This window comes from Mustela nigripes, chromosome 12 (assembly GCF_022355385.1).
Source record: "Mustela nigripes isolate SB6536 chromosome 12, MUSNIG.SB6536, whole genome shotgun sequence".
Taxonomy (NCBI): domain Eukaryota; kingdom Metazoa; phylum Chordata; class Mammalia; order Carnivora; family Mustelidae; genus Mustela; species Mustela nigripes.
Window position 1 is genome coordinate 151,822,848 of NC_081568.1, and position 19,379 is coordinate 151,842,226.

The window sequence follows — 19,379 nt, forward strand, 5'->3', positions numbered from 1 at the left end:
GTGCTCATCATGAAAACCTCTCAGTCTCAGTGATCTAAAATTGAAAATGCTCCCAACATGGAAAGAGTGAAGGGCATTTTTGGTTTCCCCAGGTCCCTTAAAAAATCACAGTCAAAATCACAGAAGGCTTGATTGAAACCCAAATAGAGAAAATTTATATCACTTTGTCATCTTTAATAGAATTATTATCAAAACATGTTTATTGAATATATTTGGCTTACATTTGTGAAAACAGAATGCTGTTTTTCTGGCTAGGTTTAAATAAGTGAAGTGTTGTATCAATAAAACAGGTGGCCAGACTGGGAAACCTCATCCTCTGTTACTTCAGTGGAAATCTGTGGGGTCCCAGAGCTCACAAGAACATATGATTAAATGCAAAAATAATCTCTTTTAATGATAGTTTTTAATTATGTATGGGAATATAAACATCTGTACACTTTAAAAATATCTTTTTAGAAGGCTGAGTGGAAGGCCAGAGGGAGAGAGAATCTTATAGAGGTTCCACATGTGACTTAGAGCCCAGCTTTGGGGCCCCAGCTCACATCTCCTTAGACAAAATCAAGACTCAGATTCTTAACTGACTAAGCCACCCAGAAATGCCAATCATTGGTACTCTTATTTAAAAAAAAATACTGGAAACTCTGTTTTACCAAATTGATTTTATGTGAGTGGCAACATATTACAATGGAATAGCCACATTGGTGAGTATCGTAAGTCACCAGTGTTACCTTAGAAACAGTTGATTTTAGAACTCAGCTGGTTACTAGGAACTTTCTTTTTTGTTTGTTTGTTTTGTTATGTTTTTGTTTTTTTTAAATTAAATTTATTTATTTTCAGCATAACAGTGTTTATTATTTTTTCACCAAACCCAGTGCTCCATGCAATCCATGCCCTCTATAATACTCACCACTGGGCACCCCAACCTCCCATCCCCCCGCCACTTCAAACCCCTCAGATTGTTTTTCAGAATCCATAGTCTCTCATGATTCACCTCCCCTTCCAATTTACCCCAATTCCCTTCTCCTTTCTAACTCCCCATGTCCTCCATGCTATTTGTTATGTTCCACAAATAAGTGAAACCATATGATAATTGACTCTCTCTGCTTGACTTATTTCACTCAGCATAATCTCTTCCAGTCTGGTCCATGTTGCTACAAAAGTTGGTTATTCGTCCTTTCTGATGGAGGCATAATACTCCATAGTGTATATGGACCACATCTTCTTTATCCATTCGTCCATTGAAGGGCATCTTGGTTCTTTCCATAGTTTGGTGACCATGGCTATTGCTGCTATAAACATTGGGGTAGAGATGGCCCTTCTTTTCATGACATCTGTATCTTTGGGGTAAAACCCAGGAGTGCAATTGCAGGGTCATAGGGAAGTTCTATTTTTAATTTCTTGAGGAATCTCCACACTGTTCTCCAAAGAGGCTGCACCAACTTGCATTCCCACCAACAGTGTAAGAGGGTTCCTCATTCTCCACATCCTCTCCAACACATGTTGTTTCCTATTTTGTTAATTTTGGCCATTCTAACCGGTGTAAGGTGATATCTCCATGTGGTTTTAATTTGAATCTCCCTGAGGGCTAGTGATGATGAACATTTTTTCATGTGTCTGATAGCCATTTGTATGTCTTGATTGGAGAAGTCTCTGTTTATATCTTCTGCCCATTTTTTTTATATGATTGACTGTTTCGTGTGTGTTGAGTTTGAGGAGTTCATTATAGATCCTGGATATCAACCTTTTGTCTGTACTGTCATTTGCAAATATCTTCTCCCATTCTGTGGGTTGCCTCTTTGTTTTCTTGACTGTTTCCTTGGCTGTGCAGAAGCTTTTGATTTTGATGAAGTCCCAGAAGTTCATTTTGGCTTTTGGTTCCTTTGCCTTTGGAGACATATCTTGAAAGAAGATGCTGTGGCTGATATCGAAGAGATTACTGCCTATGTTCTCCTCTAGGATTCTGATGGATTCCTGTTTCACGTTGAGGTCTTTTATCCATTTTGAGTTTATCTCTGTGTACGGTGTAAGAGAATGGTTGAGTTTCATTCTTCTACATAATGCTGCCCAGTTTTCCCAGCACCATTTATTGAAGAGACTGTCTTTTTTCCACTGTATATTTTTTCCTGTTTTGTTGAAGATTAATTGACCATAGAGTTGAGGGTCCATATCTGGGCTCTCTACTTTGTTCCACTGGTCTATGTGTCTGTTTTTATGCCAGTACCATGCTGTCTTGGTGATCACAGCTTTGTAATAAAGCTTGAAATCGGGTAGCGTGATGCCCCCAGCTTTATTTTTGATTTTCAACATTTCCTTAGTGATTCGGGGTCTCTTCTGATTCCATACAAATTTTTGGATTATTTGCTCCAGCTCTTTGAAGAATGCCAGTGGAATTTTGATCACAATGGCATTAAAAGAATAGATTTCTCTAGGAAGTATAGACATTTTAACAGTGTTTATTCTTCCAATTCAATAGCATGGAATGGTCTTCCTTTTTTGTGTGTCTTCTTCAATTTCTTTCATGAGGGTTCTGTAGTTCCTCAAGTACAGATCCTTTACCTCTTTGGTTAGGTTTATTCCCAGGTATCTTATGGTTCTTGGTGCTATAGTAAATGGAATCGATTCTCTAATTTCCCTTTCTGTATTTTCATTGTTAATGTATAAGAAAGCCACTGATTTCTGCACATTGACTTTGTATCCTGCCATGATGCTGAATTGCTGTATGAGTTCTAGTAGTTTGGGGGTGGAGTCTTTTGGGTTTTCCATATAAAGAATCATGTCATCTGCGAAGAGAGAGAGTTTGACTTTATTGCCAATTTGGATACCCCTTATTTCTCTTTGTTGTCTGATTGCTGTTGCTAAGACTTCTAATACTATGTTGAACAAGAGTGGTGAAAGTGGGCATCCTTGTCTTGTTCCTGATCTCAACGGGAAGGATGCAAGCTTTTTCCCATTGAGGATGATATTTGCTTTGGGTCTTTCATAGATTTGATGAGGTTCAGGAATGTTCCCTCTATCCCTATACTTTGAAGCATTTTAATCAGGAACGGAGGCTGGATTTTGTCAAATGCTTTTTCTGCATCAATTGAGAGGACCATGTGATTCTTCTCTCTTCTCATATTAATTTGTTGTATCACATTGATTGATTTGCGAATGTTGAACCATCCTTGTCGCCCAGGGATTAATCCCATGATTCATGATATCCCCATGATATCATGGTGGATATCTTTTTAATGTCGTGTTGGATCCTGTTTGCAAGGATCTTGTTGAGAATCTTAGCATCCATATTCATCAGTGATATTGGTCTGAAATTCTCCTTTTTGATAGGGTCTTCGTCTGGTTTGGGGATCAGGGTAATGCTGGCTTCATAGAAAGATTCAGAAAGTTTTTCTTCTGCTTAAATTTTTTGAAACAGCTTCAGGAGAATAGGTGTTATTTCTTCTTTGAAATTTTGGTAGAATTCCCCAGGGAATCCATCAGGTCCTGGGCTATTGTTTTTTGGGAGGTTTTTGATCACTGCTTCAATCTCTTTACTAGATATCAGTCTATTCATGTTGTCGATTTCTTCCTGGTTCAATTTTGGGAGTTTATAGTTTTCCAGGAATGCATCCATTTCATCTAGGTTGCTAAGCTTATTGGCATATAACTGTTGATAATAACTTCTGATGATTGTTTCTACTTCCTTGGTGTTAGTTGTGATCTCTCCATTTTCATTCCTAATTTTATGAATTTGGGCTTTCTTTCTTTTCTTTTGGATTAGTGTGGCCAGTGGCTTATCAAACTTATTGATTCTTTCAAAAAACCAACTTCTAGTATCATTGATATGTTCTACTCTCTCTTTGCTTTTTACCTCATTGATCTCAGCTCTAACCTTGATGATTTCCCTTCTTATGTGTGGAGTTGGTTTGATTTGTTGTTGATTCTCCAGTTCTTTAAGGTGTAGAGAAAGCTGCTGTCATCTGGATTTTTCAATTTTTTTTTTTTTGAGGGAAGCCTGGGTGGCTATGTATTTCCCCCTTAGGACCGCCTTTGCTGTATCCCATAGGTTTTGGACCGAAGTGTCTTCATTGTCATTGGTTTCCATGAATTCTTTCAGTTCTTCTTTGATCTCCTGGTTGATCCAAGCATTCTTGAGCAAGGTGGCCTTTAGCTTCCAGGTGTTTGAGTTCCTTCTGAAATTTTCCTTGTGATTAAACTCCAGTTTCAAAGCACTGTGATATGATAATATGCAAGAAATAATCTCAGTGTTTTGTTATCAGTTGAGTCCTGATTTGTGACCCAGTACGTGGTCTATTCTTGAGAAGGTTCCGTGAGCACTTGAGAAGAATGAGTATTCTGTTGTTTTAGGGTGGAATGTTCTGTATATATCTATGAGGTCCATCTGGTCCAACGTGTCATTCAATGCTCTTGTTTCATTATTGATTTTCTGTTTCAATGATCTATTTCTGAGAGAGGTGTGTTAAAATCTCCTATGATTAGTGTATTCATATCAATATGACTCTTTATCTTGATTAACAGTTTTCTTAAGTAATTGGCTGCTCCCACATTGGGGGCATAGGTATTTACAATTGTTAGATCATCTCGGTGGATAGTCCCTTTAAGGATTATGTAGTGTCCTTCTGTATCTCTGACTAAAGTCTTTAGTTTAAAATTTTATTTTGTCTGATATGATAATCGCTACCCCAGCCTTCTTTTGAGGCCCATTGGCATGAAAAATGCTTCTCCATCCCTTCACTTTCAGTCTGGGTTTATCTTTAGTTTTAAAATGGGTCTCTTGTAGACAAAATATGGATGGGTCCTGTCATTGTATCCAATCTGCAACTCTGTGCCGTTTTATGGGCGCATTTAGGCCATTCACATTGAGAGTGATTATTGATAGATACGTTTTTATTGACATCGAGTTACCTTTGAAGCCTTTCTTTCTTTAGATTGTCTCTACATTTCTGTTCAATGCTATTCTTGGGATTTTTCCTCTTTTATAGAACCCCCTTAATATTTCCTGCAGTGTCGGCTTGGTGGTTACATAGTCTTTTAGGCCTTGCCGGTCTTGGAAACTCTTTATCTCTCCATCCATTTTGAACGTCAGTCTTGTGGATAAAGTATTCTTAGCTGCATGTTCTTCTCATTTAGTGCCCCGAATATTCTTGCCAGCCTTTTCTGGCTTGCCAGGTCTCTGTGGACAGGTCTGATGTTATTCTGATGGGCTTTCCTCTCTAAGTAAGGAGCCTCTTTGTCCTGGCGACTTTCAAGAGATTATACCTACGATTATAATTCATCAATTTGACTATCAGGTGTCGTGATGTTTTTTTTTTTTTTTTTTGGAATGTATAATCTTGGGTGGAGACCGTTCCGCCTCTAGTACATGAACGCTGGTTCCATTCACGAGATCAGGAAAATTTTCATGAAGAACTTGTTCCATTATGTCTTCTAGACTTCTCTCTTTCTCCTCCCCTTCAGGGATTCCAATAATTCTGACGTTGGAATGCTTCATGGCATCATTTATTTCCCTGATTCTGTTTTTGTGGCTTTTAAGCTGTTTGTTCCAGGCTTCCTCCTGATCTTTTCTTTCCATCTATTTGTCCTCCAGATCACTAGTTCTATCTTCTATCTCAGTTTCTCTAGCTTTGAGAGAGTTTAGATTCGATTGGAACTCATTGAGAACATTGTGAACCTCCTCCCTGGTAGCTTTAAGCTCCGCCCTAACATTGTGAACATCCTGTCTGGTCGCTTTCAGTTCGGCCCTAATCAATTCCGTTTGGTCACCCATGGCTTTCTCCAACCTAACTATTGCCTGGATAATTGTTAGCCTGAACTCTCTTTCCAACATATTGTCTATGTTGATAGCGGTTATCTCTGTTGCAGAAGGTCCATCCTCTGTATTTTTCTTCTGTTGGGCATTCCTTCTCCTAGTCATTTTGGTGGGAGATGACTGAACAGATGTAGCTGGATGTATTAACCATGGTGCAGTCATGGTGCACCCTGGAACACTTTTGAGCAATCAAGATTCCCCTCTCCCCAAACGAGAGACTAAAGAAAAGAAAAAGAGAAAGAGAAAAAAAATGAGATAGAGAGAGAGACAGGAAAGAAAGGGAAGATGAAAGAGAAGGTTCAGCCTAAATGGGCCCCATGGTAAGATTTATGAAGTAGACAAACAAAAACAGACAAAAAAAAGACTGATACAAGTATATGACAAGAGAAAAAAATATATATATATGCAAATAAAGGAAAAACCTTGTCAAAGAGAACCCCAAGTGTAAGAGTTATATACTATCAGGACAAACACAAAAACACAGAAACACTTGTGGAATAAAAAGATGGGAGAGTGTTTATAAATTCTCAGTGTGTGTGAGGAAGGTTGTTTTGATTCTTCCTGGATGTATCTTGATATCTTTGTTAAAGGACTCAACTTTCCTAAGATAAAGGGGGATTAAAAATTAGTTTACCTATGGGGTAGTATTGATTGGGGAAAGGGGATTACTTTGAAGTTTAACTCTATATGAATATTAGAAGAAAAAAATAAAAAAAGAATAAAGTAGACTAAGCTAAACTAAAATTTTTTAAAAAAGAAAGAATTCAAAAAATAGAAATGCAAAAGAAAAACATAGGTTTATGTATCAAACAGTTCAGGTTAGAAGGTTATTATGGGATTTGATGTACTGGACAGCTCACTGTGATGGTTATTAGGTTAAAGGATTACCTATATATATATAAAAAAATGAACCAGTATAGTGGGAATGAATGAAAAATAAAAGTTTTCCTATGAAGTAGTGGTTGTTCTCTTGTAGTCCTTTTTTTACTTTTCTTTTTTTCTTTCTTGGTTTGCTTTCTGGGGGAGGGGCCTGCCATGTGGGTTTTCAGTCAATGATGTTCCCTGACTTAAGTCCTCCCACCCCCCTCAAGGAGGTGGGCTCTGTAGAAACTGGTTTGTTTTGTTTTTTTTTTTTCAGGCTTTTGTTCCCTGGCAGTTTTTATGTTTGTTCACTTTTTTTTTCTCACTTTGACCGCTTTTGATGGTATTTGTAGTTAAGAGGAAAACAAACTGCACCCTGATCTCCCTCTCAGAGAGAAGCCTCAGTCTGGCTGCAGAGCCTAAATAAGTTCCCCCTTGACCACTGGCAGAGCAGGTTCCAAGTCGTGGTCCCTGGGGGATGCAGGATCTTTTGCTTGTACCCAAAGCTAAGGCAGTGGTGGCTGTCTGGGCAGCTCCAAACCGCCAGAGAGGTTCCCAGCAGCAATCGCGCACTGAGATTTTCCCGCTGGCCCAGGCTGGGAGTGCCTGGCTTGCATGCACCAATTTCAGGCGAGGCTGAGGTTCACGCGGGTCTCAGGCTCTGAAAACGGGGACAGGTCCAAGAGCAGGAGGCTGGGCCTTCGCACACCTCTCTGGGGTGGGGGGAGAGTCTGAAACAATGGCGCATATCAAAGGACTGGGCCTTTATACCTCTCCCAGTGGTGTACCTCAGGCTCTATAGCAGGGCTCTCACATTCTGCCACCCGGTGAGGCTCCCATCCCCTCACAGGAAATGGACCCCACACGTTCTCGGCCACGCTGGCAGCTTAGGGACCAAGACCTGGTTTCTCTGCCACACTCTCTCTGCCTCAGAGCCAGGGGAGGCTGTACTGGGACCAGGGACTTAAGCCCCTGTCCCTAGCTATCCTGATTACCACAATCCCCCCCCCCCCCCCCCCCCCCAGATCCTTTGCTCTTTTGGAGTGCTTTCAACAAGTCTCCAAGTTAATGCTGGTCCCCAAACACAGGGCACTCTCGCTCGTATTGGGGTATTACTTTCCAACCAGTTGCCTCTGGTGCCTCTCTCCCCCTTTTGTTTATCTTCTGATATCAGTCCGCCATTCCCACTCTGCTTTACTTGCCCACTGGTGTCTTCTCCCCCTGTAGGGATCCAGACGTGTATAATTCTGATCTCAGGCTGATTTCATGGGTGATTGGAGTTCTTTGGTAGGTAATCAGCTCACTTTGGGGTACAAGTTGAAAAGGCGCCTCCTCCTACTTCCCTGCTATCTTGTCCCCCTCTCTTAATCTGGCATTTTCTATTTATAATTCAACTGAATGTGACAAGCTCTATGCAGCAAAATTAATATTTTCCAGACAGCTAAGGATGGTTATTGTTAGAATAGGAACCACTGGTGGCATGGAGAATAGAGAAGAACCATTTTCTGAAGGTCATCAAAACGTAACAGAACCACCAGCATTCTATGTGTGTCTACTGTGAGTGGAAATGAAATCTCACAAAACCAAAGCTATGATACGGATTGGTTCTAATCCAGGATTTTTCCACTTTCAAATATGTGAAATTTATATGTTTCCTTTTTATTTGGTGTTTTGCATTTTATATTCATATCTTATATATATGTTTATGTGTTTATATTTATGGATATATATGTTAATTTTTCAAAGAGAATTAGGTTATGTTGCTTTATTCACTAATTCACAGTAGGATTGGTAATTGATACAGATTTTTTAAAAAATTCATACTTTATTCGAGCATAAACTGAGAGGCATTTGCAACAATTAAATGCAATGTGAATTCTATTACACACTGAAATTAGATCATTTGCAACCACTTATTTTTTAAAGATATTATTTTAATTCCACTTAGTTAAAGTACAGTGCAATAGTAGTTTCAGGTATACAATGTAGCAATTCAACACTTGCATGCAACAGTTGTGGTTCGTTACAAGTGCACCCCTTAATCCTCATCCCCTATATAACCTATCCCCTGCACCCTACCTTCTGGTGACCATCAGGTTTTTCTTTAAGGTTAGGGGTCCTCTCTTGTTTTTTTCCCCTTTGCTCCTATGTTTCTTAAATTTTCATAGGAGTGACATCATATAGTATTTCTCTTTCTCTTTTTTTTCTCTGAATGACTTATTTCACTTCTGTAATACTTTGTAGCCTTATTCATAACATTACAAATGGTTAGATCTCATTCCACTTTTATGGTTGAATAATATTAATATACATATATACAAATTATATATATATATACATATATATATATATATATATATATATATTCTGTCTTTATATTTGCACACACACCAATTTGTCTTTAATATAAGTGTGAATTTATTTCAGGGATTTGTATACTATTCCACTGATCTCCGTATCTATTTTTATGACAGTACCATACTATCTTCATTAGTACACCTTTGTAATATAAAGTTAAGACTGGCACTGTGCTGCCTCCCACATTGTTTTTTTCCTTTCAACATTGCTTTCACTTATTAGGGATCTTATTTTTCTCTGGTCAGATTTTAGAATTGCTTCTTTTTTTTTTAAGATTTTATTTATTTATTTGACATAGGGATCACAAGTACGCAGACAGAAAGAGAAGGGAAAGCAGACAGGGAGCCTGATGATCACGACCTGAGCCGAAGGCAGGGGCTTAACCCACAGAGCTACCCAGGTGTCCCTAGGATTCCTTCTTCTAACTCTGTGAAAAGTGCTGTTGGTATTTTAATGGGGATTGCATTAAATGTGTGACTTGTTTGTGTAGTATAGAATTTTTACATTTTTGCCCTTCTAATCCTGGAGTATGAAATGTCTTTCCATTTCTTCCTGTCAAATTCAATTTCTTTCATATGTGTTTTATAGTTTCTAGAGTACAAGTCTGTCACTTCTTTGGTGAGTTTTATTCTTAGATATCTTATTATTTTGGGTACAATTGCAAATTGCATTGTTTTCTTGTTTCTTCTATCTGCTGCTTCATTAGTAGTATAGAGAAATGCAGCAGACTTTTGCACATTGTTATTGTATCCTGTGATGTTATTGAATTCATTGACCAGTTCAAATTTTTTGTTGTTGTTGTTGAGATTTTCAGGGTTGTCTGTATAGAGTATCATGTAATTTGGAAATACTAAATATGCTACATTTTCTTTCCCAATTTGGATGTATTTTATTTCTTTTTGTTGTCCAATTGCAGGAGAGCCATAGGGCAGGCAAATCCCCCAGACCAGAGACTTTCCAGAAACCCTCTGACCAATTCCCCTTCAACCAAACTTGGCACTAGGATAACATGTGAACTGAACAGTGGGGTGGCCAGGAGCCTTAGGAATCACCAAGACCCTGGACCATTGTCATGCCCTCTAACCCAGCAGAGAACGGGCAATTGACTTCTCAGAAAATCAGGCCTCTTGGGAGTCTTGAGAATATAAAACCTCTAACCAAACTCTGCACTTCCAAATGAGGATGCCTGACACGAGGCTGAAGGAGAATCCTCTGAACAAGAGCCCTTCAATCAAGCAGACTACAAGATAGTCAAGTCCACAGAATTCCACACTTGCCAGGACCTCCAGGCCATGAGAATTTCTAGCCCGGTTTAGCACTGAAAAATGAAACTCCTACACACTGGAATGAGATGGAGTCGCCTAACTTAGAGCTATCCAGCTCAGAAGAGCACAGATCAATTGAGTTCTAACCATACCAGACCAAGCAGAAGCCTTCCTCCATTACAGCTCCACATTTACAATAGAGTCAAATGGACATCTGACTGACTATAGATCAGGAACCCTTTATCTCAACAGTGGATAGGTCCATTGTGTCCCCTAGAACACTAAGCCCACCAGGATCACTCAAGCCACAAACTCTCCAATAGAGCTCAGCACCAGCCAAAGGAATCCTCTGGACACCAGGCTGACCTGGAGCCCTCAGATCATGAGGCTTCCAACTCAGCTGAGAAGTGGGTGCAAGAATTCCCAGTCTGACAAGGAGCCCTCAGAACACAATCTCTCCAAAGTGGGAGAGCACATGCCAATTAAGTCCCCAGAACACCAGTAGCCCTCAGGCTAAGAACCTTCCAACACAGGTTAGGACTGGAAAAATTAATCACCTGGAGTGTAGAATAAACATGAGACCTCAGAGGATGAGAAGAGCATAAGGCAATCAGCTTCTCAGAACACTGGGATTTCAAGGAGCCCTCTGACCAAAACCCCTCCAACAAGACCAGGAAGTAGATAATTATATTATCTGAAGAGTAGGTTCAGTAGGAGCCTTAAGTTCCAAAAACCTCCAACCCAACTCTTTACCAGGGAAAGGAGTAACCTGGACACTGAGACAAAGACAGGGAATCTTCTAATGCAGTAGAAAACATGACAATGCATTCCCCAGAGTACCAGGCCCACCGGATACCCTGAGACCATGATACTTCCCACCCCACTGCACACTGGGCAAAAGAGACCCCTGGACACTGAACTGAGTGGAAGTACTCTAACCAGAAACTCTTCAGCCCAACAAAACATAGGGGAATTGAATCTTTACATCATTGCACCAACAGGGAGCTTGAGACCATCCAACTCAGCCTAACAGTGGGCAGAGGAATCTGTTGGACACCAGGATGACAGGACTCCCTCTGAGTGGGACCCACCAACCGAGCAGACAACTGGCAATTGAGTCCCTAGAAACACCAGGCCCACTGGAAGGTCTGGGACCCTACATCCTCTGTATCAGCTTGGCACTGTGCTGAGTATCTCAGACACCAGGATAAACAGGAGATCTGACCCACAACCCTCCAACCCAGTAGAGCACAGGACAATTGGATCTCTGGAACACAGATTGACTGGGATACCTGTGGTCATGACTCCTCCAACTAAGCAGTGCACTGGCCAACAAGTCCCTAGAACACTGTGATGATTGGAAGCCCTTTAACCAAAATAACAGAAGGGCAACTGAGACTCCAGTGCTCTGAGGTGGACTTCACGCTATGATCCTTATAGATTGTTATGTGGATACCTTTCCTACTTATGCAATTCTCCTTAGGAGAAAAATGTGCCATGACAAAAAGAGGAGGCACACAAAACGTTTGAAGAGTTTGAAATATAACTCATAGCAGAAGATGATGTTGGGGGCTGGAGGGAATTGTAGAAGAGACCTCTGGCCCTGAGGACCAAGGAGTCATTGGCTCAGGTTCTCCAGATGAAGGAAAGGTTCTCCAGCTTGGAAGGAGAGGGCAAGACTTTAAAAAAAACAGGATAAGTAGTGGGTGAGAGGCAGGCACATGTCTGTGAGGTGGGGAGATTCTCTGGGTAAACGAAGGACTTGCTGGAAGCTTTTGCCTTCCAGGAAATGTCCATGTGATGTTCCTGTACCCACACATTCAAGATGGCAGAAAAGTGGAGCTAGGAAAAGTGTGGTATGAGTTTCAGTATTTATCAGGGGACAAAATATAATTTAAAACCATCATTTCATGGGGTGCCTGGGTGGTTCAGTGGGTTAAGCCTCTGCCTTCAGCTCAGCTCATGATCTCAGGGTCCTGGGATTGAGCCCTGCATTGAGCTCTCTGATCTGCAGGAATCCTACTTCCCCCCACTCTCTGCCTGCCTCTCTGCCTACTTCTGATATATCTCTCTGTCAAATAAATTAATAAAAAAATTTTAAAAATAAAATAAAACCATCATTTCAGAATTACTAATTTACAAGAAACAACTGCTCAGTGATTGTGATATTTAGCCTGCCTTATAGTTACTACTGTGCTTTATAAATAATCACATTATCCTGTTGGTGGCCAAGCTCCACATCTATGAGAAGTGTCAGTGAATTATGCAGAGCTGACCTGAGCACCACCTTCCTGTCCCCCATTAACACTTTCGGAATCCTGAGTCCTAGAAACCAAGGTCAGAAACTGAGGTGAGCCCCATTCTGATTGAAAGGAAACGATGAGCTGTAGGTGGGTATGTCAGGAAAAATGATTTTTTAAAATTTTTAAACAGTTCTTTTTTTTTTTTTTTAAGATTTTATTTATTTATTTGACAGAGAGAGATCACAAGTAGGCAGAGACGCAGGCAGAGAGAGAGAGAGAGGAGGAAGCAGGCTCCCTGCTAAGCAGAGAGCCCGATGCGGGACTCGATCCCAGGACCCTGAGATCATGACCTGAGCCGAAGGCAGCGGCTTAACACACTGAGCCACCCAGGTGCCCCTTTAAAATTTTTAATTTCTTATAAACATATAATGTATTTTTAACCCCAGTGGTATAGGTCTGTGAATCGCCAGGTTTACACACTTCATAGAACTCACCATAACACATACCCTCCCCAATGTCCATAACCCCACCCCCCTCTCCCAAACCCCCTCCCCCCAGCAACCCTCAGTTTGTTTTGTGAGATTAAGAGTCACTTATGGTTTGTCTCCCTCCCAATCCCATCTTGTTTCATTGATTCTTCTCCTACCCCCTTAACCTCCCCATGTTGCATCTCCACTTCCTCATATCAGGGAGATCATATGATAGTGGTCTTTCTCCGATTAACTTATTTCGCTAAGCATGATACCCTCTAGTTCCATCCACGTATTTGCAAATGGCAAGATTTCATTTCTTTTGATGGCTGCATAGTATTCCATTGTGTATATATACCACATCTTCTTTATCCATTCGTCTCTTGATGGACATCTAGGTTCTTTCCATAGTTTGGCTATTGTAGACATTGCTGCTATAAACATTTGGGTGCATGTGCCCCTTCGGATCACTACATTTGTATCTTTAGGGTAAATACCCTGGTAGTGAAATTGGTGGGTCATAGGGTAGTTCTATTTTCAACTTTTTGAGGAACCTCCATTGCGTTTTCCAGAGTGATTGCACCAGCTTGCATTCCCACCAACAGTGTAGGAGAGTTCCCTTTTCTCCACATACTCGCCAGCATCTGTCATTTCCTGATTTGTTACTTTTAGCCATTCTGACTGGTGTGAGGTGATATCTCATTGTGGTCTTGATTTGTATTTCCCTGATGCCGAGGGATGTGGAGCACTTTTTCTCGTGTCTGTTGGACATCTGGATGTCTTCTTTGCAGAAATGTCTGTTCATGTCCTCTACCCATTTCTTGATTGGATTATTTGTTCTTTGGGTGTTGAGTTTGATAAGTTCTTTATAGATTTTGGATACTTAGCCCTTTATCTGCTATGCTGTTTGCAAATATCTTCTCCCATTCTGTCAGTTGTCTTTTGTTTTGTTAACTGTTTCCTTTGCTGTGCAAAAGCTTTTGATCTTGATGAAATCCCAATAGTTCATTTCGCCCTTACTTCCCTTGACTTTGGCGATGTTTCTAAGAAGATGTAGCTGCTGCTGAGGTGGAAGAGGTTGCTTCCTGTGTTGTCCTCAAGGATTTTGATGGATTCCTTTCTCACATTGAGGTCCTTAATCCATTTTGAGTCTATTTTCGTGTGTAGTATAAGGAAGTGGTCCAATTTCATTTTTCTGCATGTGGCTGTACAGTTTCTCCAACACCATTTATTGAAGAGGCTGTCTTTTTTTTTTTCCATTAGACATTCTTTCCTGCTTTGTTGAAGATTAGTTGACTATAGAGTTGAAGCTCTATGTCTGGGCTCTCTATTCTGCTCCATTGATCTATGTGTCTGTCTTGATGATGACAGCTTTGTAATAGAACTTGAAGTCTGGAATTGTGGTGCCACCAACTTTGACTTTCTTTTTCAATATTCCTTTGGCTATTTGAGGTCTTTTCTGGTTCCATATAAATTTTAGGATTATTTGTTCCATTTCTTTGAAAAAAAATGGATGGTATTTTGATAGGAATTGCATTAAGTGTGTAGACTGCTTTAGGTAGACTAGACATTTTCACAATATTTATTCTTCCAATCCAGGAGCATGCAACATTTTTCCATTTCTTTGTGTCTTCCTCAATTTCTTTCATGAATACGTTATAGTTTTCTGAGTATAGATTCTGTGCCTCTTTGGTTAGGTTTATTCCTAGGTATCTTATAGTTTTGGGTGAAAGTGTAAATGGGATTGACTCCTTAATTTCTCTTTCTTCTGTCTTGTTGTTGGTGTCAAGAAATGCAACTGATTTCTGTGCATTGATTTTATATCCTGACACTTTACTGAATTCCTGTACAAGTTCTAGCAGTTTTGGAGTGGAGTCTTTTGGGTTTTCCACATATAGTATCATATCATCTGCAAAGAGTGATAGTTTGACTTCTTCTTTGCCAATTTGGATGCCTTTAATTTCCTTTTGTTGTCTGATTGCTGAGGCTAGGGCTTCTAGTACTATGTTGAATAACAGTGGTGATAATGGAAATCCCTGTTGTGTTCCTGACCTTAGCAGAAAAGCTTTCAGTTTTTCTCTATTGAGAATGATATTTTCAGTGGGCTTTTCATAGATGGCTTTAATAATATTGAGGTATGTGCCCACTATCCCTACACTTTGAAGAGTTTTGATCAGGAAGGGACACTGTACTTTGTCAAATGCTTTTTCAGCATTTATTGAGAGTATCATATGGTTCTTGTTCTTTTTTTAATGTGTTGTATCACATTGATTGATTTGCGGATGTTGAACCAACCTTGCAGCCCTGGAATAAATCCCACTTGGTCGTGGTAAATAATCCTTGTAATGTGCTGTTGAATCCTATCGGCTAGTATTTTGGTGAGAATTTTCGCATCTGAGTTCATCAAGGATATTGGTCTGATCCCATTTTTTGATGGGATCCTTGTCTGGTTTTGGGATCAAGGTGATGCTGGCCTCATAAAATGAGTTTGGAAGCTTTCTTTCCATTTCTATTTTTTTGGAACAGTTTCAGGAGAATAGGAATTAGTTCTTCTTTAAATGTTTGGTAGAATTCCCCCGGGAAGCTGTCTGGCCCTGGGCTTTGTTTGTTTGGAGATTTTTAATGACTGTTTCAGTCTCCTTACTGGTTATGGGTCTGTTCAGGTTTTCTATTTTTTCCTGGTTCAGTTGTGGTAGTTTATATGTCTCTAGCAATGCATCCATTTCTATCAGATTGTCAAATTTGTTGGCATAGAGATGCTTATAGTATGTTCTTATACTTGTCTCTATTTATTTGATGTTAGTTGTGATCTCTCCTCTTTCATTCATTATTTTATTTACTTGGGTACTTTCTCTTTTCTTTTTGATAAGTCTGGCCAGAGGTTTATCAATCTTATGAATTCTTTCAAAGAACCAACTCCTAGTTTCGTTGGTTTGTCCTATTGTCTTTTGTTTTGTTTCTATTTCATTGATTTCTGCTCTGAACTTTATGATTTCTCTTCTCCTGCTGGGTTTAGGCCTTCTTTGTTGTTCTTTCTCCAGCTCTTTTAGGTGTAGGATTATGTTGTGTACTTGAGACCTTTCTTGTTTCTTGAGAAAGGCTTGCACCATTATATATTTTCCTCTCTGGACTGCCTTTGCTGTGTTTGACAGATTTTGAACGGTTGGGTTTTCATTATCATTTGTTTCCATGAATTTTTTCAATTCTTCTTTAATTTCCTGATTGACCCATTCATTATTTAGAAGGGTGCTGTTTAGTCTCCATGTATTTGGGTTCTTTCCAAATTTCCTCTTGTGATTGAGTCTAGATTCAGAGCATTGTGGCCTGAAAATATGCAGGGAATTATCCCAATCTTTCGATACCAGTTGAGACCTGATTTAAGACCCAGGATGTGATCTATTCTGGAGAATGTTCCATGTGCACTAGAGAAGAATGTGTATTCTGTTGCTTTTGGATGAAATGTTCTGAATATATCTGTGACGTCAACCTGGCCCAGTGTGTCATTTAAGGCCTTTATTTCCTTTTTGATCTTTTGCTTGGATGATCTGTCCATTTCAGTGAGGGGAGTGTTAAAGTCCTCTATTATCATTGTATTATTCTTGATATGTTTCTTTGATTTTGTTATTAATTGGTTTATATAGTTGGTTGCTCCCATGTTAGGGGCATAGGTATTTAAAATTGTTAGATCTTCTTGTTGGACAGATCTTTTGAGTATGATATAGTGTCCTTCCTCATCTCTTATTATAGTCTTTAACTTAAAATTTAATTGTTCTGATATAAGGATTGCCACCCCTGCTTTTTTTCTGTTGTCCATTAACATGGTAAATTGTTTTCCACCCCCTCACTTTGAATCTGGAGGTGTCTTCGGGTCTAAAATGAGTTTCTTGTAGGCAACCTATTGATGGGTTTTGTTTTTTTATTCATTCTGATACCCTCTGTCTTTTGATTGTGGCACTTAGTCCATTAACATTCAGGGTAACTATTGAGAGATAAGAATTTAGTGCTGTTGTATTGCCTGTAAGGTAACTGTTACTGTATATTGTCTCTGTTCCTTTCTGATCTACTACTTTTAGGTTCTCTCTTTGCTTAGAGGACCCCTTTCAATCTTTCCTATAGAGCTCGCTCAGTGTTTGCAAATTCTTTCAGTTTTTGTTTGTCCTGGAAGCTTTTTATCTGCCCTTCTATTTTCAATGATAGCCTAGCTGGATATAGTATTCTTAGCTGCATGTTTTTCTCATTTCAGTGCTCTGAATATATCATGCCAGCTCTTTCTGGCCTGCCAGGTCTCTGTGGATAAGTCTGCTGCCAATCAAATATTTTTACCATTGTAAGTTACAGACTTCTTTTCCTGGGCTGCTTTCAGGATTTTCTCTTTGTCACTAAGACTTGTGAATTTTACTATTAGGTGACAGGGTATGGACCTATTCTTGTTGATTTTGAGGGGAGTTCTCTGCACCTCCTGGATTTTGATGCTTGTTCCCTTTGCCATATTAGGGAAATTCTCTCCAATAATTCTCTCCAATATACCTTCTGCTCCCCTCTCTCTTTCTTCTTCTTCTGGAATCCCAATTATTCTAATATTGTTTCATCTTATGGTGTCACTTAACTCTCAAATTCTGCCTTTGTTGTGCAGTAGCTGTTTGTCCCTCTTTTGCTCTGCTCAGCTTCTTTATTCTCTGTCATTTGGTCTTTTATATCACTAATTCTTTCTTCTGCCTCATTTATCCTAGCAGTGAGAGTCTCCATTTTTTATTGCACCTTATTAATAGCTTTTTTTGTTTCAATTTGGTTAGATTTTAGTTCTTTTATTTCTCCAGAATGAGCTTTTATATCTCCTGAGAGTGTTTCTCTAATATCTTCCACGCCTTTTTCAAGCCTGGCTTTAACCTTGAGAGTCATCATTCTGAATTCTAGATCTGACATATTACCAATGTCTGTATTGATTAGGTCCCTAGCCTTTGGTACTGCCTCTTGTTCCTTTTTTTGTGGTGAATTTTTCTGCCTTGTCATTTTGTCCACATAAGAATATGAAAGAGCAAGTAAAATACTAAAAAGGTGGCAAAGACCCCAGGAAATATGCTTTAACCAAATCAGAAGAGACCCCAAATCATGGGGAGGATAAAGGGGATAAAAAGAGGTTCAGAAAAAAAAGAAACAATTAAAAAAAGAAAACAATTACAGAAAAAATGTGTCATATATATATATATATATATATATATATATATATGATAACCTAGTTAAAAAACGTTAAAAAAGAAAAGGGTAAAAGTTAAAAAAAATTAACAGAAGAAGAAAAAAAATTGAAAAAAAAATTAACTTCAAGACTAAAGAATCATGGGGAGAAAGCCATGAGTTCCGTGCTTTGCTTTCTCTTCCTCTGGAATTCAGTTGCTCTCTCTGGTATTGAACCTGCACTCCTTAATAGGTGAACTTGGTCCTGGCTGGATTTATTGTTGATCTTCTGGGGGAGGGGCCTGTTGTAGTGATTCTCAATCAGCTTTGCCCCAGGCTGAATTGCACCACCCTTACCAGGGGCTGGGTTGAGTAATCCGCTCAGGTTTGCTTTCAGGAGCTTTTGTTGCCTGAATGCTTTCCATAGAGTTCTGGAGGACAGGAATGAAAATGGAGACCTCCCAGTCCCCGGCCTGGAGGAGCTGAGAGCTTTGGGCCCTCTACTCAGTGCGCCCTCAGAGAATAGCGCCCAATCACTACCGTCTACTTGGCCTCTGGCCATGCTCCGAGCTCACCCAGCCTGCTACTGGTTCAAGGTAACCCTGAGCTGAGAGCTCACTCCTTGACTCTGTCTCTGTAGCCGGCTTCCCCGTTCTAATACCTTCAAGCTCTGTGAAACTCAGACACCCCGATCCTTCTGTGATTCTGTGGGCCCTGGGACCACGCTGACCTTGCATGGGCTTCACCCTGGTTTAGCCTCTAGAGCGATGTCCCTCAGCGGAACACTTTCAAAAGTCCTGATTTTGTGCTCCATTGCTCTGCATCTTGCTGGGAGCTGGACCATCCCCCTGCGGTCTATCTTCCCATCACTTTGGATTCACTTCTCCACCAGGCCTACCTTTCAGAGAGTGGTTGATTTTCTGTTTCTAGAATTGCTGTTCTTCTTCTCTTTGATCTCCCATTGAATCTGTAGGTGTTTGCAATATTTAGATAAGCTATCTAGCTGATCTCCTGCTACCTGATGTAGTTTCAGCCTGTTACTTCTCTGCCATCTTGACTTCTCCCAGGAAAAATGATTTTTGTCACAAGCCTTACCACTCACTTTGTGGCAAACTTGAGTTTGTACCCTGATGTGAAGTTTAAAAAGCTCTATCATTTATTGAAAAGGCTGTCTTTTTTCCATTGGACATTCTTTCCTGCTTTG